At 43.3% G+C, this 23,729-nt stretch overlaps 1 protein-coding gene across 1 annotated transcript in view; it reads left to right on the plus strand.

The window, feature by feature from the left end:
- The window catches only part of LOC124606173 (tRNA dimethylallyltransferase-like), a 903,559-nt gene that overhangs the window by 401,574 nt on the left and 478,256 nt on the right, over window positions 1–23,729 (plus strand). The gene's annotated exons all lie outside the window — the stretch shown is intronic.

Genomic DNA, 23,729 nt, shown 5'->3' on the forward strand with positions numbered 1-23,729 from the left:
TGTGGTTGCACTCAGTAACTTTTCCGTACGTAGCCTACAAATCCGACCATGTCTGTTCGGTGACTCCTCCTCGAATTGCCCGCGAACAGAATAGTGCGTACGGATTCCTGCTCCCTTTAGAATCTTAAGTTCAAGACCGACGCTCTCTTTGGAGTTCAAGTCTATCCTAGGAAAAAAATAAAACCCTAAACTGTCGAAATAACCTTGCTCCTGCCCGCGCCCCGTAGAGATTAAAGCTCACATCTTCCCTGCTTCCTTTCCTGCCAATTACACGTGTTTGGTGCTGTACCTCGCAGGATCTTTCATGGCCACTATCTGCATCGTAACGTCCAGAATAGTTGTATTGGCGTCACGGGAATCTCTGTGACGCTCGATCCAGCCGCGAAAATTTCACTTGAGTACATTGTCATTCCTGGCACTCTTGACAAACGGTAACTCGGTTCGGCTCAGGGAAAACTACGCTGTTCTGCCAATGTTTTCCGAGAATGCAAGCACCGTACTATCGGAAATGACTCGAAGCGTTTTTCCAGATCAAAGTCAGCCTATGTTTACGTTCATCCTGCGGCGGCGGTCCAGCACTACAGTTGCAAACAACTACAGTAGATATTATTGCCGAAAACGTATCCATGTGTACTGGTTGTATCAGCCAGAAATTTCATGCGGACGTTATAAGTGGACATGTATACTTCAAACACACGCCATGAATGTTCTTTCCACTAAAACTGGGAGCTATACGGCTATGTCCTGCACGCAGAAAATATCGCATAGTCGTAGCTCCGATGATTACAATAGCGATCGCTACAAATTAATAACAACAGACTTTATAATATGGCCTCCGTAGTTGCAGGTATGCATTACTTTATAATTTTTAAGTCCCTCTTCTATTCTTTTTTGTTAGATATACCTGAAGATGCAACGTTGTCAGGGAACCAGCAGTACGATTAAAGGATCATACAATAGATGTTAGCGGTGTATTTTTCAAATAAATTAATTTGTAAATAATAGTCTGGTTGGCTATTGACAACGAGTATTCAAACACTTTTAGGCATGCCAAAACAATTTTTTTATTTATCACAGGAACTGCTCTTGTGGAATGGGTACTACACGATTCAAAATCACTGTTAAGAATAATCACGCACTACTGAAATCAATCATTTTTAAAATCAGTACTATTTACATCACAGGCCCACACTGTGTACGTCTTTCTTCACACACATTCAGTCGGTAGCGACAAGTTCTTGCCACGCCTTCTGGAGTCACTATAGTCGAATGTTAGGCAATAAGAGGTCATAAAATGCATTTCCTTCTAAGGGGGTTCTCTGAACAACCAGTGGGAGACGACAAAATTATTTCACAGTCTTTTCACGTCCTCATTGCGTGGTCACGGCGCAATAGCTGTCGTATAGTTGAGGTTATCTAATATTGCGCAACATTACAGTTTCCGTGTACCGCATTATTTGGCGGGAATGAATGTGTCCCAATAAACGAAATAATATTCCGGATTTGGCACAGCGTAGGGCCAATTGTTCAAAAGCATTACACCATTCATATGACTAAAATCTGCCCTCAAATTTTAATCCGGTTGTATATTATACACGTTCTTACATAAAATTCTTCCCATTTCATACTACCAAGAGAGGAAATACAGCGTATGCAACGAACTAGAGATACACTGAGTGGTGAGAAAGTCATGGGAACCCCCCCCCCCCCCCCCCCCGACTCCTTTGCACAAATGTAATGAAATCAGTCATACTGTATTTGTTTACAGACGAGCGAAGAATACCCATTAGCAGGTTTTTAAGAGGACGAAAATCAGTACAGTGGGTATTTGATATGTTAAAATACAAAGAGAGCCGGCCGAGGGCTAGGCGCTACAGTCCGGATCCGCGCTGCTGCTGCGGTCGAAGGTTCGAATCCTGCCTCGGGCATGGATGTGTGTGATGTCCTTAGGTTAGTTAGGTTTAAGTAGTTCTAAGTCTAGGGGACTGATGACCTCAGATGTTAAGTCCCATAGTGCTCAGAGCCATTTGAACCACTTGAACTTTTTGGCAATATGGAATCGTGAGTTAAGAACAATGTTGAGATTATGAGTCATTGTGATTTGACTGAACGGACATCGTCGTGCAGTTTTTTGGTTTAATTGGTTTTATCTTTCTTTTCCTGTCGCGTTCCTAATGCTCCACTATCGCCCACTGTTGCACATAGAGTGGCATACGCCGTATGACCTTAGTAGTGAGTATTTTCCTCGTTTAAATTCAAAATATTTGAGCTACACATCAAAACATGTTACAGTGTACTGTCATTGTAGTTAGTTTGTATTGTGTGGACATCTGTTTTCTTAATGTTTGATGCCTCAGGCCTATGCAGTCTTCTTTCCTCTGAAAGAGAAAGAAAATTTTGTTCGCAAAACATTTTTTTCCCGAGCCCTCATTACTTGTTTTCCTCCATCGCGCGCTTGTAACTGATCCCTCTAAATCCCCTTCTGAGTTATTTTTCCTTGGCTTCCCCTCTGCAGTGCCAGGAATCTCATCAGTTTCTGGGGTTTCGCAGCTCCCCTGTTCCAGCGCTAATTTAGATTTTAATGCTTGGAGTGCCCAGGGCGATCCTTTTGAGTTGAGTATCGTGCATAACGAGTTAACGCTGTGAACGGATAAATGGAATTCCACACTGAATTTCAGTCTCGCACTTAATGCTACGAAGTTCTTTCGTTTTGTATAAAACTAAAGCGGTGTATCCCCAGTTCCTCGTTTATGCATCTTCGGTGTTTTTTAAACCAGATAGTAACTCATTGCGGCTTTCGAGAAGTATCGGTATCAGAAGACCGTTGACGTTCAAGAGACGGTAGGTAGTATATCGAATGTAAAGAACGGTTCAGCGTTTGGGTGAACATTTGCATAAACAGATCTTTCATATTACCTTGAATTTTATCAGCCTGAGAAATCAGAAGGAGCGGTATATTTTACTTGGTAAAATCTTTCTTAAGCCAAGATCGCATAAATATTTCTTTATCTACAACATCCGTTTTCGACAGATTTTCTGAAGATGACAGCAAAGTCTGTCGAAATCGCTTATCGTAAATAAAGAAATATTTATGCTATGTTGACTTTAAAAAGTTTTTGCCATTCATATTACCCTCTACCTTGTGATTTTGGACCGGTAAAATATCAGTTTAGCTACGATCGTCCAGTTTTCGTAGCAAAAACGACAGCAATGAACTGTATCTCCTGTCTACTTTCTTCGTTAAGCAGCAAACGTAGTTCATTCAGTTAGGTTGAAGCATTGCAATATTAGCCCCCGAATTCATACATTATGTATTAAAAGTACAACAAAAATCTGATTTGCGTAATTAATTACGTATGTTTCTTATACAGGATTGTTATAATTAACTTTCGCTGCTTGAGAGGGCACCGATGGAAAACGAGTGATTGTATGCCAATGAAACTTTGAAACATTTGTAGAGACATGCGAAAGAGAAATAACTAGTAAACCAATGAAAGAAACATATTTAAATTTCCACACGAGAAGCTTGCATTTCCTAATTATGTACCTTACTTACGTTCCAGGTTACGAACGTTGCTCAGCGTCACGACAATCTGCAGCCACGACAAACTAGAACCGCACCAGAGATACCATTTCACAACTTTGTTCGCAGCACTCTGCGAATGGTGGAACATGGAATGTTCAGCTGTCATGACATAGCCCGTGCACGTTGCGTCCGGTATTTTCGGCCATGGCAACAACAACTTCTTCAACAATTTGTTGCGCAATTGGCCTTCGGTCTCTCTCAGGTGCAGTTCTCAAGTCGCCTGTTAATTCAAACTTCCGAATCATGTTTTCCAACCCCCGGTGTGGAAAGAGGACCTCTTCTCATTCTTTTAATGCGTCGATACTGGGCAAGAGCAGAAGCACTGTTGCTGATGCTTTACAGCTAAAGCCCTGCTCACCATGTCGAAACCCATGTTGACTGTCCGCAACCGAAATGCACACTGATGCTTGTGTTTCATCCCTACGCCGCCCTATCAGTACTGGCGCCTAATGTTAAGTTATCACACAAACACTACTAACAACGCAAATGCTGCAGCGCGCAGTCTGAATGTCGTTTATGTAAAGTTGGGTACCCATACGATATATAGTTCTCCGTCAACGCTGGCTCAGGTAACGTAAGTTTAATTACAAAATGGCTCAAATGGCTCTGAGTACTATGGGACTCAACTGCTGAGGTCATTAGTCCCCTAGAACTTAGAACTAGTTAAACCTAACTAACCTAAGGACATCACAAACATCCATGCCCGAGGCAGGATTCGAACCTGCGACCGTAGCGGTCTTGCGGTTCCAGACTGCAGCGCCTTTAACCGCACGGCCACTTCGGCCGGCTAAGTTTAATTACAACCACCCTGCATGTTATGATTCTTTTAGGGGATGTCCTAAAGGAGTCACGGATAGCCCACCCACAAAGAAAGTGAGTAGGCTACCTTGCGTAGGCTTTGTCTCACACGTTATGTGAGACAATGTCAACTGACGACGACATGGCATTCCGTGTTTCCTAAGGTTGCCGACAGTCCCTATAACGCTACGTAATGCCGAAAAATTATACACTGACGCGTCAAAGAAACTGGTATAGCCATGCGTATTCAAATACATAGATATGAAAACAGGCAGAATACGCAGCTGCGGTCGGCAACGCCTGTATAAGACAAGTGTCTAGCGTAGTTGTTAAATCAGTTACTGCTCTTACAGTGCTAGTTTATCAATATTTAAGTCAGTCTGAACGTCGTGTTGTAGTCGGCGTACGAGCGGTGGGACACAGCATCCCCGAGGTAGCGATGAAATGGGGATTTTCCTGTGCGACCATTTCGCGAGTGTACCATGAATATCAGGAATCCGGTAAAACATCAAATCTCCGACATCGCTGCGGTCGGAAAAAAGTCCTGCAAGAACGGGACCAACGACGACTGAAGAGAATCGTTCAAAGTGATAGAAGTGCAACCTTTCCGCAAATTGCTGCAGATTTCAGTGCTGGGACATCATCAAGTGTCAGCGTGCGAACCATTCAACGAAACATCATCGAAAAGGTGTTTTGGAGCCGAAGGCCCACTCGAGTACCCTTGATGACAGCACGACATAAAGCTTTACGTCCCGCCTGTACCTGTCAACACCGACATTGAACTGTTGATGACTGGAAACATGTTGCTTGGTCGGACGAGTCTCGTTTCAAATTGTATCTAGCAGATGGACGTGTACGGGTATGGAGACAGCCTCATGAATCCATGGAACCTGTAAGTCAGCAGGGGACTGTTCAAGCTGGTGGAGGCTCTATACTGCTGTGGGACCCCTGCTACGTCTAGATACGACTGTGACGGATGACACTTACGTAAGCATGCTGTATGATCACCTGCATCCATTCATGTCCATTGTGCTTTGCGACGGACGTGGGCAATTTCAACAGGACAGTGCGACACCCCATACGTCCAGAATTGCTACAGAGTGGTCCCAGGAGCAGGACACTTTTGCGTTTAAACACTTCCGCTGGCCACCAAACGTCCTTGACACGAACATTATTGAGCCTATCTGGGATGCCTTGCAACGTACTGTTCAGAAGAGATCTTCACCCCCTCGTACTCTTACGGATTTATTGACAGCCATGCAGAATTCGTGGTGTTACTTCCCTCCAGCACTACTTCAGACATTAGTCGAGTCCATGCCACGTCGTGTTGCGGCACTTCTGCGTGTTCGCGGTGGCACTACACGATATTAAGCAGGTGTACCAGTTTCCTTGGCTCTTCAGTGTATCGAGCGCCATAAATCTGATTTTTTTTAAATTTGTTGTTCAAAATTACAAACTGATACAACATACAGCTGTTGCTTGGCAGCTCCATCGAGAGATCGATGTTGCACTTTTCGTTGTGATAGAGTACCGCCATGAAAATATGAAATATATTTATTTTAAATAAGCTCACTAAACAAAAAGTCACCTTCTTGTAAGCGCGACTTCTTGCATTGGGGAGCTATGGATATTGTACGGCTGGGAGCAGGCAGTCACGCGACCCTCCAACACCGTCTTAAGCATGGCAATGAATTTGCGGGTACATGGCAATCAGTTGTATTAATCGACCACAATTTTATTGAACTTGGGAGTGAGGGTGCTTTGGTCGGCTTACTGATAGGTTTTTATCGTGATATTTCACAAGGACACGCTGAGGCACTTGATAGTACATGTATAGTATATATATATAGTATATGTACAACTGAGTTGAAAGCATTGACATTGCGATTCGGTTTCCTTAGTCACCACTGTAAAGTCACCGCTTGTTTCCGCCATCCGCCACGGGAGGCCAAGTGCAATAATATCGTGGCTGCGTTGTATGGCAGCAACGCAGTAAGGTGGGTCGACGTGTTGACGTGAGAGAGTGGCAGCATGGAACTACCGTGTTTGGACGTGCCCGTGACCACACCGTAAATGAGCTCGCCTGATTTATTGGTCTGTAAACACGGACTGCCCAAACTGTCTGCGAGAACTGTGTAACACTGGCAACCACGTAACATGGCGTAGTAATAGTGATCGTAGAAAAAGATCTAGCCGGCAGGGACCGAAGACGAATGCCACGCCTTGTCGATCCCCACCGGTTTCAAACTCCCATCATGAACAGTTTCCGAGCGGATATCGCGAAGGTAACTCCAAAGGGCAACAGCGATACCTAAAATTCACGTCTTCATTGAGCTATACAGCACAAAAAATGGACAGTAGCTGACTGAAGACGTGTAGTGTCGTCCGGGAAGGCGCGTTTGAAATAATGCAATTCGCCAAATGCACTTAGGGCACAAAAAGGCGTTTAACGAGGAGTGTGTGGAGAACAGCGATTCCGTTACGATTCGAGGGCGTTTATGGTATCTTGGCTAAGGACCCACTTTTTCATGTCAACGTGAACATGAAACAGGATTTTTATTTTAACTTTTTCAGTGGCCAAGTGTTTCCCTTTCTTGTTCAACTTCACGACGAGTATCAAATGAAACTATATGGTTCCAGAGACTTTTTAAAGTCACAAACATCTACGATGTATATATGCACGCTGAAGCGATGAGTGAAAATTTGTACCAAGATCGAATTCTATCCCAGGTGTCCTGGTCACTAGGCAGATGCGCTGACCACTGTGCTACCCTTGCACAATGGCTTTGCACAGCTGCACGGAATACCCTAACAACCTCCTTCCCCAGTCCAAATTCCCATTCACGCCTTAGCCCTCTGGGTATTCCCGTTTAGTTTGGTGCTGAGGTGCTGTTGCAATACAGTTTGAGAGCCTCTGCAATGCTGTTTCCGTTTATGCGGAATACCCGAGTGGGGTGAATCGTGAATAGGAATTTGTAGTGACGCGCTAGTTGTTCAGAACGACTGTGCAAGGGTGGCAAAGTTTGTTTTGTTTTAGGGCGCAAAAACAACTGGGGTCATACGCGCACGGTGGCATTATGGTTACCGCATTTGGCTAGTGTGAAAGAGACCCGGGTCCGAACCCGATATGTTGTTATACAGGCTATCCAGCTAAGGAGTTGTTAAATTGAAAAATATCTCGGAAACTAATATCGATAGAAGAGTTCAATAAACGGCATGTCTATTGCGAAAGCTGTAAGAATTTTATACAGAAGTTTCGAAGTAGTTCTGAAAGCTGCTAACAGATGGCACTGTACGCTGTACTCGTACAGTGTCAGCGTGCATAATTAAACTCGTCCTCTACAAGCAGTCTTAGCAATCACATCACAATATTTTCCAAATGTCCACCACTCGCAGTACGGAGGTGGCGCAACGAATAATCAAATTTGCCATCGCATCTTCTAATGTCTCAACGGAAATGGATTCAGATGACATTTGGATTGCTGGTTGAAGCTTCTCCAGCGTGCAGGGATGATTCCGGTGTACGATGTCTTTCAATCTGCCACACAAAGAAGGTTCCAAGGAGTCAGGTCTGGCGAATTCGGAAGTCGGTCCATCCCTGCGCCAGTAAATTTGTAACAATCCAACCCTATGACTCTGTTCCCAAAGTATTCACCAACACCTGTTAGGTGCGGTGTGGTCTGGCCCCATCTTGCATGAACCACTCGGTGCCTCGTCAATCATCCAGAGCTAGCTGAGTGGCAACAAACTCTTCCAGAATTACAGCGTAACGTCCACTAATGATGGTTTCTCGCATGAAAAATGGCCAAAAATGCCTCTGGTGCATACCTCAGCCCAGATAGTAACTTTGAGAGAATACGGTGGTTTAAAAGAACTTGAAGTCATTTTGACTATTTTTCGACCGTGACTGTCTCAAGAAATATGTAATGGTTTTTGATTACCGCTACCAGTCACAAAATTTTTTAACTAATGTATTACTTATTTATTGTGCCACATGTTTCGAGGGACTACCTCATCATAAGGTTATATGGCATAACAAAAACAATTTCACAATAAGATATACACATGTTAAACAGTCTTTTCATAAACGCTGTGATTGTCCTGTGGAAGAAGATAAAACCTAGTAAGAGTCGATGTCACTTTGTAATACAAAGTGACATCGCCTCTTACTAGGTTTTCTCTTCTTCCACAGAACTCCCGCGGAACACCATTGCATGATCAGAACGTTGGGATCTGATGTTCAGTGTCTGCATGCCGCATTGTTGGTCCCATCTTCTTTCATCAGACAGTAACTTCAGCGCGTTACATTGACAACGTATTGAAACCATTTGTGGCAGCATTAACGGAGAAGGAAAAGACCTACAGGATGGAGCAACTACCCGTGTAGCCGCCGGACCTTGGAGCACATGTACACAATCTTCTCACCCGACAGAGCTGTTATCAGAGGTCAGTCTGGTCGCGGCCCTAGCTGGCCATCCAGGTCACCTGATCTGTTACTCAGTGTGGGGAGCCCTCAACTCTAAGGTGCATCGCAACAACCCTCATAGTCTTCAAGAACTGCAGCAGAACATTTCGGATGAGACTGTAGGAATTCCAGCAGTTCAGTCTCGATCCGTCTTCAGCAACTTACTGATCAGAGCGTAGATGTGCTAACAGATGGGTGGTGATCACTTTCAACATTTGCTAAAGCCAGCTTATTACTGTATCTCCTTACTTCTGCTGTGTTTCTTTGTACCTTGGATGTCTGTTCTAGCCGGCCGAAGTGGCCGTGCGGTTAAAAGGCGTTGCAGTCTGGAACCGCAAGACCGCTACGGTCACAGGTTCGAATCCTGCCTCGGGCATGGATGTTTGTAATGTCCTTAGGTTAGTTAGGTTTAACTAGTTCTAAGTTCTAGGGGACTAATGACCTCAGCAGTTGAGTCCCATAGTGCTCAGAGCCATTTGAACCATTTTGTCTGTTCTACGGGACTCTTTTGTTTGCCCCACCCTGCATTAAAAATTTCTTCGTGCTTCTCAATATTTATGACATCATATGTATTGGACTCTGTGTGATACCATGACATAATCTTGTACATACATTTAGCGGCACATGTGGGTACTGTCTACAAAATTTATTGCGAATATAGTTAGTAGCACGTAAGTAAGAAAGGTAAACGTCCTGCATGATGCGGCAGCTTTCCACGCATCTGATTGTTTATGATGCCAGGTTCCTACGCCCACAGCAATATTTGCTTGACAGTGAGGGATATGTGTACCAACTTCGGTTGAAATCTGTCTTGTGGTTTAGGAGGAGATGTGGAACACACACACACACACACACACACACACGCATATCCATTTTTATGACTTGTATGGATGCTTACCAATGGGCTGCGTCTCAAACACCACGGGAACTGAGGAACGCTCATGAGTTCTGTGGTCTGAATAAGAGTCGGGACCGATTATTGAAGGATTAATGTATAACGTGTGGTTGTGAGATTATAGCATAATAGCATAGCACATCGAGTTTTCCAGCTCATATTTATTATGCTTAAATACCGAGCTAAGTGGCGCTGAAGTAGCGTGCTGGACGGGCTTTTGGGAGGTACAGGGTTCAAATTCTCGCCCGCTAATCCAGATATAGGTTTCCCATGGTATCCTTCAAACGAATAAGGCAAATGGCGGAATGGTTATTGTGAAAAGTGTAGTGTGTTTCTATCGTTCCACAGCCCTAGCTGGCGCACCGTCTCTAATGAACTTGTGATCGGGAGAACTTTGAACTCAAATCTCCCTTCATTTCACTAGACTTTGTTTTTCAGCAGCTTTTACGTGAGACCTTTTTTGTACAAGTATCTCCCCTATAGACATTATACTGTGACAGAGTCCGTAATATAAATCTTTCATAATAGACCATTATCATCATTAATATAAATTAGTGACACGAAACGACTGTCGTCGTATTCACTTGTGGTAACAAACGTTTTGATTCCTCACCAAGTTACGACTGCAAGAATATTCGTGTTACGGTAGTACAATGTGTGTATTTTCAAGTGCCTGTATATTTAGATGCAATGTTCCTTCGGAGATAGATACATGGATGTCTGAAGGAATGTAGCATCGAAATATACGGTCACTGTAAAATACAGACACTGCACTACTGTATTTCATGCCAAAGCAAGGCAACCTGTCTAGAAAAATAATGTTTCTCCCTACGCTGGAATCACACGATTTGTGTGCGAGCTCTATCTAATGTAGACACTAGGATACATTAAAATTTGAGTTGGTCCTGGAAACGTGCTGGGCCAGCCGAAGTGGCTATGGCGACCGGTCGCGACAAGTGGAAAATCCGGTTTAGAATCCCGGTCTGGCACAAATTTTCATATGATGCAAGTAAATTTTACAGCTGTTGTATAATCGTATTCGCACTTTGCGAATGCATTTCATAATATACGATTTGTGTTGACTGCGAAATGGACCAATGCTTACCGCGCGAAACTGACCAATGCTGATGACACGAGACTTATGTTTCTGAGGAGTACGCTTAAAATACGTATACTTATATTTACTTACCCGGCGTTTATCGGCCCTGTAGACCACGGGTGGGTAACAGACGGCCGGCGGGCTGAATTCCGCCCGCGATTGGTTTCAATACGGCTCGCGGAAGAATTTCCTGACAGAAACATCGAGATGCTGCAGAATTTTTCGACGAAAGTTTATAAGAGAGCCATCGTATACGGTCCACAGGTCAGCAAACATTGCCCATGATTATAGACTACGCGCTGCGTCAACGGTCAGTCTCCACTACATTATGTCTGTTGCTTTTTCCTCCAAATTGATTACATGTAGAGCTTCGACATCTCTCTTTACTCCGTCTTCCCTTCTGCTTCTTGCCCTACCCTTAGGCTCTTTTGTTTAATGTGGGCAGTGGGAGCTTACTTCCGAAGTCGTGTCTTTAGTATACGGATTACGTGACCTGCCCATTGGAGTCGTTTGCTTTTGATATTGTAAAACGTTGGGCTGCATCATGCTCTGATAAGTTTCATTATTCTTTTTTTTTCCTTTGATTGTCTCCGTCTCACATCTTGCCTCAGATTCTGCCCATCGCCTGTATTTCGAACGTTAGAAGCTTTGTTTCTCCCTTTTAGTTAGCCTCCTGCTTTCTGAACTACACAGGACAAGAGGGTGTATATCTGCGTTGTAGATCTTCATTTTCGCAGCGTGTGGTATGGCTTTAGATTTGTACTTATCTCTGAGGGCATACAGACATTTGGAGAGAGAGCAGAAAATCTTTCATTTACATCTATGGGTGTTTGGTTATAACAGCTGCTCTAACTTCGCAGGTACTTGAACTGATCAACAGACTGACACGTCTCCGTCAACCGTGAAGTGATCTTGTTCATATTCAGATCCGTCTAGTTGCACCTGTTCTTTCTTTATTGGTGAACAGTTCTGTTTTGCTCACTACTGTGCCGATTCTTTCACACGTCTCCCTAGGATCGTGTTCGCTCTCGCTCACTAACGCTATGTCGTCTGCTTAACCAAATATCTGAAACCTGCCGCTTTCCTTTCATAACCCATTACGTTCTTTAACTTTGCTCTCCCTTACGACTTTCTCAACTGTGAGATTAAACAGTACGTATGACAAAGCATCTCCACTTCTTATGGGGAAAGGTTGTGAGTATGCTCTTCCAGTTCTTACTATCGCTCTTGATTCACTCATACATACTGTGAAATTACGTGGCGTTCGAAGCACTGTCAAGGTTTTATACAGTCTAGCTTGATGACTACTCTGGTAAGCTCTTTGAAAATTCATGGACAGTACCAGGATTTTGTTCTTTTCCAGTATTTCTCATGAATTTGACTAAGAGCAGACAATTGTCAGTAGTTAAACGGTTTAGACGGAATCTAGTCTGATACACCATGATGTTTTCTGCAAATTGTTTTAGTTTTTCTAGAATAATTGTAGAAATAATCTTGTATGCCACGTCAAGTAAACTGATTCCTCGGTAATTAGAGCAATCCATCTTGTTTCCTTTCCACTGTCTGAAGATAAAAAAGAAAAAGAAGTTAAGCACCCACAAAGGGCCGGACGCTGTGGCCAAGCGATTCTAGGCGCTTCAGTCCGGAACCGCGCTGCTGCTACGGTCGCAGGTTCGAATCCTGCCTCGGGCATGGATGTGTGTGATGTCCTTAGGTTAGTTAGGTTTCAGTAGTTCTAAGTCTAGGGGACTGATGACCTCAGATGTTAAGTCCCGTAGCGCTTCGAGCCATTTCAACCCACAAAGGGAGGACGACACGAAATGTAACTTTGCGGGCTTAGTTATTTCAGTGGTTGCAAAATCACTGCATCACAAATATTGTCACTGTACAGCGAAGGGTGAGCTGTGAAACGCATGTACCTGCACCAGCATTATACGCTTTCTGCTGTCAGATCTGCCACAGTTCGTCGCGTATGCTGCCTTACTAGAGAGTGAGCAAGCTTTCGACCTCCGCTTTCTGTGATGCAGCGTAGATGTCAAACACCTTGTCCCGTACTCGTGGTCTGACCGCCCTTCAACCTATCTCCGTAGATGCTCGCGACAGTAACACGCTAACAAGCGATCTCTTTCGCCGTTTCTGAGGTTCTCGTTTCCAAGCGGTGGACCATGACAAACAGTTCTTTTTCAGAATTAATTGTCAGTGGATTTTCCGATTTGCAGCACGTATCATAACGATTCTTCGTTCATCTCTGCTCCGAGTATATACGCTGACAAGTCACGTTAATATGACCTCCTGTCAAAAGCCTGAATAACCACCTTTTGTAGCGCGGACCGCTGTGGGACATGCAGGAAGATGGTCAACGAGGTTCTGGAAGGTACCGGCAAATTTTTGATTGGGTTTAAATAAAACTATTTTTTGTCTTTTTATTTGGGTCCCTTACCTTCGTCGATAAAAACGTAACTCTTATAGGTTCGCCTTGTCCATCTATCTGTCTGTCCGATTGTTAAGACCCCATTTTCTCAGAAACAGTTTGACGCTTCAAGTTAAAATTAATGTCACATAGTAAGGTCTACGGTCCACTGGCGGTGCAAAAATTTGAGGGTTCTAAGTCAATTAAGTTAAAAGATACGGTCTTTTATGTCACATGTTTTGATACTCGCAAACTCACTCATCAAAACCATTGCCTAGAATAATGAAATTTGGCAAGAAGTTAGGTTTCTCGGTACAAATAAAGGAAAAACATTCAAAAACTGTTAACTTGTAATTATACCACACAAAAATATGTCATTTTTCGTTTGTTATCCGACAGCAAATTTAAAATTCTTGAAGGCTTGAAATTCCCGGGAAATATCGTCCCACTATCAGTATCGACCAGATTCTCGATTCCCGGGATCGATCAGCTGTCTATATACAGGGTGACAGTTATTTAAATATATGAAATAAAATCATCATAAATTCTGAACGGTTTGCATTAGGACGTTCAAACTAAATGGTTGGCCGTGGGGCATGATAGGAATTAGTATGCACGTGCATGGTTTGATTTAGCGACGAAGCTCACTTTCATTTGAATGGGTTCGTCAATAACCAAAATTCGCTCATTTGGGGGACTGAGAATCTACATTTCGTGATTGAGATGTCTCTTCACCCTCAACGGGTGACTGTGTAGTGCGCAATGTCCAGTCACGGAATAATCGGTGCGATATTCCTTGGTGGGAGTAAGACTACTGAACGGTACGTGAAGGTTTGGGAAGATGATTTCACGTCCATTATCCAAAGTGATCCTCATTTCGACAATATGCGGTTCATGCAAGACGGAGCTCGACCCCATCGAAGTAGGAGAGTGTTTAAAGTCCTGAAGGAGCACTTGGTGACCGCATTATGGCTCTGTTGTACAAAGAGGTCACTGGAATGGGCCTCGATTGGCCGCCGTATTCTCCGGATCTGAACAAATGCTACTTCTTTTTATGTGGCTATATTAAAGACAGTGTGTACAGCAATAACCCCAAAACCATTACTGAGCTGAAATCAGCCTTTCAGGAGGTCATCGACATCATCGAAGTTTCGACACTTCAGCGGGTCATGCAAAATTTCGCTATTCGTCTGCACCATATCGTCGCCACTGATGGCAGGTATATCGAACATGTCATGACCTAAAACCGAACATCTGTACTGACGTTTACTTGTTGAATAAAGAGTGTGCACGGCGCAGTTTGTATTTATTTTATGTCTTTTTCATGTAATTCAATAATTGTCAGCATGTACATAATTAAGTTCGTTTTGAACCCTCAGAATACGAGTCCCTCTCTCACCTGCCCAGTTTCTACAGCAAACTCAATAAAATACGGAAATCAATTCTTCTTCACTACACTGTAAATAATTTCTTCACACTAGCTGCATGCCAGGCTTTCCACTTCCACTCCCCAACCGGCCTATTCCATATTAAACTGCACATTCAGATTATCTTGTAGCTTTACGCCGTATTTATACGCGGACACATTATATTACGCTGTTCATTACTCGTGCGCTAGTAGCGAAATTTTCTCGCTTATTGTGAACACTCAGCGCTACATTTTTTGCATACTAAATGAATATCACAATTAGGTTCTCTGGTATTTATTAATCAAATCCGCATACGTTACGAACTCATTTGCCGGAAACTGCACTGAATGGAGCTCGTTGGGCACAGAGCGCGACAAAAACTGGCCTCTCGGTATTCATACAGAGGACGAATCCTCTCTCTCTCTCTCTCTCTCTCTCTCTCTCTCTGCCCGCAATTGTGCTTACGGAATTTTAATTTTAATTTAATTTTTATTATTATTATTTTTAGGAGAATGTATGTAGTCCTGGAGAAATTTCTGCCTCTGCTCCAGATCCTCCCAACTCTTTTACTTAGATACTGCGACAAATTACCAAGTTCCGATCCTTATTCGGTCCCTAGCTTAAAATCTGTGTACTGCTCACTCGATACTAAAAATGAGGGAACTCGAAGGCAATATGGATTTATGATAGCAACTGATATTAATGAGTTAATTACACTGTTTACGTACTACTGACTACTATTAGTCATTCATTCAGTGTATTACATAATAATCGAATCCGGCCATCTCAGATATTCTCGAATGTAAAAGCCGACATGTGCGCATATTTTATTATTGTTTTTTTTTTTTCTTTCTTCTCTAATCAAGTGGAGAGGATGGGACATTGCAGAACTCTCGGTTGTCTTCAGCCAATCCAAAGAGGGCTGGGAGTACGTTGCAGTTTTAGCTTTGGAGTTCTTCCACTGAGGTTGGTTCGGCACTGTGTACTAAATTGCGTAATTAATTCTATGTACCACCGACGTTCATTCTGACAATTAGAAACATTTTTCTGCAACTATGTCAATTCTTTCGCAGTAAACTGTCTTCAAAACATATTAGTGATACTATAACACTAATGCTTCCTTTGGTTTAATGAAAATACTGATTTTATAGCTTCCCGTTTAATTTTTGACGTGTCAGATCCCACTCACAATCAGTGTTTGCAATTATAGCTTTATTCAAAGCTCGTCAGTCCGCACTAAACAATTCTGACATGTACAGCCAATTGCACTCAATACCTGCCACTGACTTTGCAACATATTTGCTATTTCAGTTCTGGTGTGAACTGAAGTGCTCCATACATTTCACATTCATCATTTGTCGACGTAGACCTGTACACAGTTCTCGATAACACTTAATATCCAGCGGAGGAACACATCCATTCAATAAGTTTATAACAACTCCAAATCTAATGTAATAATGTCGCTGAATAACATGGATAGTACAGTGTTGTATAACATCTCGTCACTATTCCCAATGCAGAAATGTACACTGAAACTGCAAAAAGTAATGCTTTACTTCAGATCAATAAATAAAATAAAATAGAAAAAGTTGTTACACGTAACAAGGCGTCAAAGAATGTGGTAACTACTACAGAATAAACTGCATTTTCGTTAACTGTTCCCATGTGACGCGTGATAAAACCGTTAGCCTCGCATTTAACAGACATGATTGTCAATCAAGCACAAATTTACGCTTTGTTTTTTATCAGCAACGACCTCGGAATGTTCTCTGGTGTCGCTGAGCAGGATTCTGTGACAGGAAATTCAGGAAATCTGCTATAATGTGCGTTATAATAATAATAATAATAATAATGTTCTGGAAAGCACCGACATAAATTAAATAAAAAGCTGAGTGATTAAAAAAATGATTACGATGTTGAAAATGGGCTTGTACTATAGGAGTTGTATTTATTTCTTTTAGCAGATGCTTGGAAACTACGGTAAAGAATGGTGACCGATGTCCCAAGAGGCCTGAAAGTGGGGCAGATAAAAATAACGGTTTATGGATGTTGAACGACATTTTCTGCATCATGGTTGGTTATTTAATACCGACTGTCATTTAGAAAGAACCATTAGATTTTAATCAAGCAATAGCGATAAGCACACTTTAAAAGTGTGTTTAGCACAATGGGTCACTAGCAAGTCACAGTCTATGAGAAGAGTTTGATTCAAATTCGAAAATAAAATCTGTACTGACGGAACTTGGGAAACAAATTGATTCGAAATGTGTTAGTAGCCTGAAGATTACGTACACTGATGAGCCAAAACTTTATGACCGCCTTCTACGGCGAGACCGAATGCCGTCTAATGGGGCATTGTGGAAACGTGAATTGAGACAAAAAAATTACACTGTCCAGATACATTATCGTGATCACCGCATATGTGCGACGTTAACATGAAAAACTTACTCACAGACGGCAGGTGGCAGCACTAGCAGTGGAGGGTATATAAAGCGTGTCCGGGGAGCGCAGAAAACAGAGCAGTCGTTGTCGTAAAGCGGAGTTCAAATGGCTCTGAGCGCTATGGGACTTAACATCTGAGGTCACCAGTCCCCTAGAACTTAGAACTAAACTAAACCTAACTAACCTAAGGACATCACACACATCCATGCCCGGGGCAGGATTCGAACCTGTAACCGTAGCAGTCGCGCTGTTTCGGACTGAAGCGCCCTAGAACCGCTCGGGCACAGCGGCCGGCTGCGGAAGCGGAGTGATTTATTCGGTGTCCCAAAGGGCATGATCAGTGGCTTTCGAGACAAGGGTCGAAACATTTACGAAATGGCTAAGTTTGTAAACTGTACGTATGCCGCAATGGGTAAAATATACCATACAAGGCAAAATGGTGCTATCCAAAACGGTCGCCGATGCAACTGTGGTGCACCACGGGCCATAAATGACAGAGGTTAACAACGGCTGTGGAGACATTTATGGGCGAATAAATGTGCAACTGTTGAGCAGCTGACCGTCCAGATGAACCAAGGAAGTACCAGCAGCGTCTCCCCAACGACCGTTCAGCGAACGTTGCTGCGTATATAGGCATCAGCAGCAGGCACCTGGTTCATGCACCCGTGCTGCTCATCGGAGACAAAGGCTGGAATTTTCACGCCAGTACCGCAGCTGAACGACCACTGAGGGGCGACAGGTGGCCCTTTTCCGACGCATCACGTTTTATGCTCCATCAGATAGATGGCCGCTGACGTGTTCGGCGTGAAACGTCTGAAAGCGACCACCTTGCAAAATAGTCAGAAGGGACCAGGTCAGAGGGCATTGCCTGGGTGATCTGGTCATTGTGAAAGGCACCAAATGTATATATCTATCCCCGGGAATCTTGTCCACCCCTACATGCAGTACATGGCATCTACCAGCAGGGAAATACACTAATGGCCATTAAAATTGCTACACCACGAAGATGACGTGTTACAGACGCGAAATTTAACCGACACTAAGAAGATGCTGTGATATGCAAATGATTAGCTTTTCAGACCATTCAAGCAAAGTTGGCGCCGGTAGCGGCACCTACAATGTGCTGACATGAGGAAAGTTTCCGACCAATTTCTCATACACAATCAGCAGTTGACCGGCGTTTCCTGGTGAAACGTTGTTGTGATGCCTGTGTAAGGAGGAGAAATGCGTACCATCACGTTTCCGACTTTGATAAAGGTCAGATTGTTGCCTATCTCCATTGCGGTTTATCGTATCGCGACATTGCTGCTCGCGTTGGTCGAGACCCAATGACTGTAAGCAGAATATGAAATCGGTGGGTTCAGGAGAGTAATACGGAACGCCGTTCTGGATCCCAACGGCCTCGTATCACTAGCAGTCGAGATAACAGGCATCTTATCCGCATGGCTGTGCAGCCACGTCTCGATCCCTGAGGCAACAGATGGGGACGTTTGCAAGACAACAGCCATCTGCACGAACAGTGCGACAACGTTTGCAGCAGCATGGACTATCAGCTCGGAGACCATGGCCACGGTTACCCTTGACGCTGCATCACAGACAGGAGCGCCTGCGATGATGTACTCAACGACGAGCCTGGGTGCACGAATGGAAAAACGTCATTTTTTCGGATGAATCCAGGTTCTGTTTACAGCATCGTGATGGTCGCATCCGTGTTTGGGGACATCGCGGTGAACGCACATTGGAAGCGTGTATTCGTCATCGCCATACTGGCGTATCACCGGCGTGGATGGTATGGAGTGCCGTTGTTTACACGTCTCGGTCACCTCTTGTTCGCATTGACGCATTTTGAACAGTGGACGTTACATTTCAGATGTATTACAACCCGTAGCTCTACCCTTCATTCGATCCCTGCGAAATCCTACATTTCAGCAGGATAATGCACGACCGCATGTTGCAGGTACTGTACGGGCCTTTCTGCATACAGAAATTGTTGGACTGCCGCCCTGGCCAGCGAGCAACTGTCTCGTCACAATACGCCAGTCACTACTCTTGATGAACTGTGGTATCGTGTTGAAGCTGCTTGCGCAGCTGTACCTGTACACGCCAGCCAAGCTCTGTTTGACTCAATGCTTAGGCTTATCAAGGCCGTTATTACGGCCAGAGGTGGTTGTGCTGGTACTGATTTCTCAGGATCTATGTGCCCAAATTGCGTGAAAATGTAATCACATGTCAGTTATAGTATAATATATTTGTCCAATGAATACCCGTTTATCATCTGCATTTCTTCTTGGTGTAGCAATTTCAATGGCCAGTAGTGTATGTATTTCTCAAGTGGTTCAAATTGCTCTAACCTATCCTCGGGCACAATGTCCACATGTCATCTACCAACAGGGAAATAAAACGTATCACAGATCTCACAGTGTACATACGTGATTCGGAAGGCTCAAGAATGAGTTTACCGTACGCCCATGGCCACCAAACTCTTAGTAGCTTCTCAGTCGGCCTCACAAGGGCTGAGTGCACCCCGCTTGCCAACAGCGCTCGGCACACCTGGACTGTCAGCCATGCAAATTCTAGCCAAGCCAGACAGCGTTTATCTTTGGTGTTCTGACGGGAACCGATGTTTCCACTTCAGTAATGCTGTTGGCTGTCATTGGATACTACACTTTAGAATTTTTGAAAATTTAACATTTAGGGCATTTCAGGCAATTCGCCAGTCTTATTAGGATTGTTGTTGTTGTTGTTGTTGTGGTCTTCAGTCCTGAGACTGGTTTGAAGCAGCTCTCCATGCTACTCTATCCTGTACAAGTTTCTTCATCTCCCAATACCTACTGCAACCTACATCCTTCTGAATCTGATTAGTGTATTCATCTCTTGGTCTCCCTCTACAATTTTTACCCTCCGCGCTGCCGTCCAATACTAAATTGGTGATCCTTTGATGCCTCAGAAAAAGTCCTACCAACCGATCCCTTCTTCTAGTCAAGTTGTGCCACAAACTCCTCTTCTCCCCAATTCGATTCAATACCTCCTCATTAGTTATGTGATCTACCCATCTAATCTTCAGCATTCTTCTGTAGCACCACATTTCAAAAGCTTCTATTCTCTTCTTGTCCAAACTATTTATCGTCCATGTTTCACTTCCATACAAATACTTTCAGAAACGACTTCCTGACATTTAAATCTATACTCGATGTTAACAAATTTCTCTTCTTCAGAAACGCTTTCCTTGCCATTGCCAGTCTACATTTTATATCCTCTCTACTTCGACCATCATTAGTTATTTTGCTCCCCAAATAGCAAAACTCATTTACTACTTCAAATGTCTCATTTCCTAATCTAATTCCCTCAGCATCACCCGACTTAATTCGACTACATTCCATTATCCTCGTTTTGCTTTTATTGATGTTCGTCTTACATCCTCCTTTCAGTACACTGTCCATTCCATTCAACTGGTCTTCCAAGTCCTTTGCTGTCTGACGGAATTACAATGCCATCAGCAAACCTCAAAGTTTTTATATCTTATCCATGGATTTTAATACCTACTCCGAACTTTTCTTATGTTTCCTTTACTGCTTGCTCAATATACAGATTGAATAACATCAGGGATAGGCTACAGCCCTGTCTCACTCCCTTCCCAACCACTGCTTCCCTTTCATGTCCTTCGACTCTTTATAACTGCCATCTGGTTTCTGTACAAATTGTAAATAGCCTTTCGCTCCCTGTATTTTACCCCTGCCACCTTTAGAATTTGAAAGAGAGTATTCCAGTCAACATTGTTAAAAGCTTTCTCTAATTCTACAAATGCTAGAAACGTACGTTTGCTTTTCCTTAATCTTTCTTCTAAGATAAATCGTAGGGTCAGTATTGCCTCACGTGTTCCAATATTTCTACGGAATCCAAGCTGATCTTCCCCGAGGTCGGCTACTACCAGTTTTTCCATTCGTCTGTAAAGAATTCGCTTAAGTATTTTGCAGCTGTGACTTATTAAACTGATAGTTCGGTAATTTTCACATCTGTCAACACCTGCTTTCTTTGGGATTGGAATTATTATATTCTTCTTGAAGTCTGAGGGTATTTCCTCTGTGTCATACATCTTGCTTACCAGATGGTAGAGTTTTCTACGGACTGGCTCTCCCAAGGCTGTCAGCAGTTCTAATGGAATGTTGTCTACCTCCGGGGCCTTGTTTCGACTCAGGTCTTTCAGTGCTCTTTTTAGGATCTGAATTAATATTTGGATAGCTGCTTTCAGATAACTGCTTTCAGATAGTACTACATCTGTACATATTATAAACGAAGTTCCTCGCCGTATTTTTTTGTCTAAATGTGAAGGCTAACCTCAGAGACTACTGTAGGGATTTTGATAAGATTTTCACTAGCAGACTGATTCACGAAGAAGGTTTTTGTATACAGTTTACTACCTCTACGCTAGACACATCGTGCGGCCATCGTGCCTGCGAAATCAGGGTGGGTCGGCAATTATCTATAACTGCGTCGACCGCGAAAAATCTGAGATTACTGTTAATATTTCTGTTAGTTAATTAATAAATAACATGGACAGCAGTGGTTCCCACACACATTTGTGTGGCTTTACTTTTGTATTTGTCGATGACACTCTGTCCAAGATAACTTATTGCGTTCTTCCCTGCCAAGTAATCTTCGATCCTGTCACAAATTTCTTTAGATTGTCCATATAATCTTGATTTCCTTAATGTACCTTGTTTTGGTACTACGTCGGATATTTTTGCACAATAATTATGATGTCATTGATAGATGCAACAAATTGATAAATTGAAATGATTTGGAGAAACAACGACAACCAAAATCGCTCCTAACAGACCGGTGGCTGTGGTAGGACACTAGCAATTTCTCATCTGTCTGGTGCTGAAATAAAATGTGCACAGCGAGACGATGTGACGTGCACAGGATCCGCATTCTGAAGGAGGGCTGATGTATATTTATTTTAATGACCCGTCGACATTGAGGTCATACGATTCGGAGCACAACCTCTGATAGTTTAAAGGATTGGGAAGGAAATCGGCCGTGCCCTTTGAAAGGAAACATCCTCTCATTTACCTGGAGCGTTTTAGGGATATCACGGAAAACACAAATCAGGATGGCCGGACACGGATTTGAACCGTCGTCCTACCGAACGCGAGTCCATTGTTCTAATCACTGCGGCAGAGTGTTACAAAAAGGTACGGCCAAACTTTCAGGAAACATTCCTCACACACAAAGAAAGACAATATGTTATGTGGACATGTGTCCGGAAACGCTTACTTTCCATGTTAGAGCTCATTTTATTACTTCTCTTCAAATCACATTAATCATGGAATTGTAACACACAGCAACAGAACGTACCAGCGTGACTTCAAACACTTTGTTACAGGAAATGTTCAAAATGTCCTCCGTTAACGAGGATACATGCATCCACCCTCCGTCGCATGGAATCCCTGATGCGCTGATGCAGCCCTGGAGAATGGCTTATTGTATCACAGCCGTCCACAATACGAGCACGAAGAGTCTCTACATTTGGTACCGGGGTTGCGTAGACAAGAGCCTTCAAATGCCCCCATAAACGAAAGTCAAGAGGGTTGAGGTCAGGAGAGCGTGGAGGCCATGGAATTGGTCCGCCTCTACCAATCCATCAGTCACCGAATCTGTTGTTGAGAAGCGTACGAACACTTCGACTGAAATGTGCAGGAGCTCCATCGTGCATGAACCACATGTTGTGTCGTACTTGTAAAGGCACATTTCCTAGCAGCACAGGTAGAGTATCCCGTATGAAATTATGATAACGTGCTCCATTGAGCGTAGGTGGAAGAACATGGGGACCAATCAAGACATCACCAACAATGCCTGCCCAAACGTTCACAGAAAATCTGTGTTGATGACGTGATTGCAAAATTGCGTGCGGATCCTCGTCAGCCGACACATGTTGATTGTGAAAATTTACAATTTGATCATCAGAATCGAGGATGTACAGTACATACTGACGAAATTAAAATGAGCTCTAACATGGAAATTAAGCGTTTCCGGACACATGTCCACATAACATCTTTCCTTTATTTGTGTGTGAGGAATGTTTCCTGAAAGTTTGGCCGTACCTTTTTGTAACACTCTGTATAACATTTATTATTTTATTTTTTATTATTTTTTTACAAGTTTAATTTTTTTGTTTGGTTCAGTGCGATGTTGTGCTCCGTTCCTAGTTACGTTGTCGCCGAGACACCAAGACCTGATTTCCTGCTGTTCTTTTTTGTAGGTTGTTGTGAATCTGAAGGTGTAGACTACAAATTCAAAAGTCGGAGTTCGATTCCCAGACTGTCTTAGGATTTTAGTGCCTCACTCGTAGCTTTTTTCACCTTTTTCAGCGATCCATTAAAGTGGAAATGCCAAGTTGCCTCGTAGTTCGAAGCATCCGTTAATCTGCTGGTTCCGTCCTCTTCCTCCTCACTGGATACGTCAGTTCGAAGACTGCAGGAGGGCAACGTCTTGCCGTCCGAAATATGATCAAATATAGCAAAGCACTGCTGCGTTCTAACCAGCCTTCGGGCAGAGGACAGCTCTACATTAAGGCAGTATAATGATGCTGCCTGTTATACGGCCCTTTCAGCAGCAGATTCTT

Source organism: Schistocerca americana, chromosome 3, assembly GCF_021461395.2.
Source record: "Schistocerca americana isolate TAMUIC-IGC-003095 chromosome 3, iqSchAmer2.1, whole genome shotgun sequence".
Taxonomy (NCBI): Eukaryota; Metazoa; Arthropoda; class Insecta; order Orthoptera; family Acrididae; genus Schistocerca; species Schistocerca americana.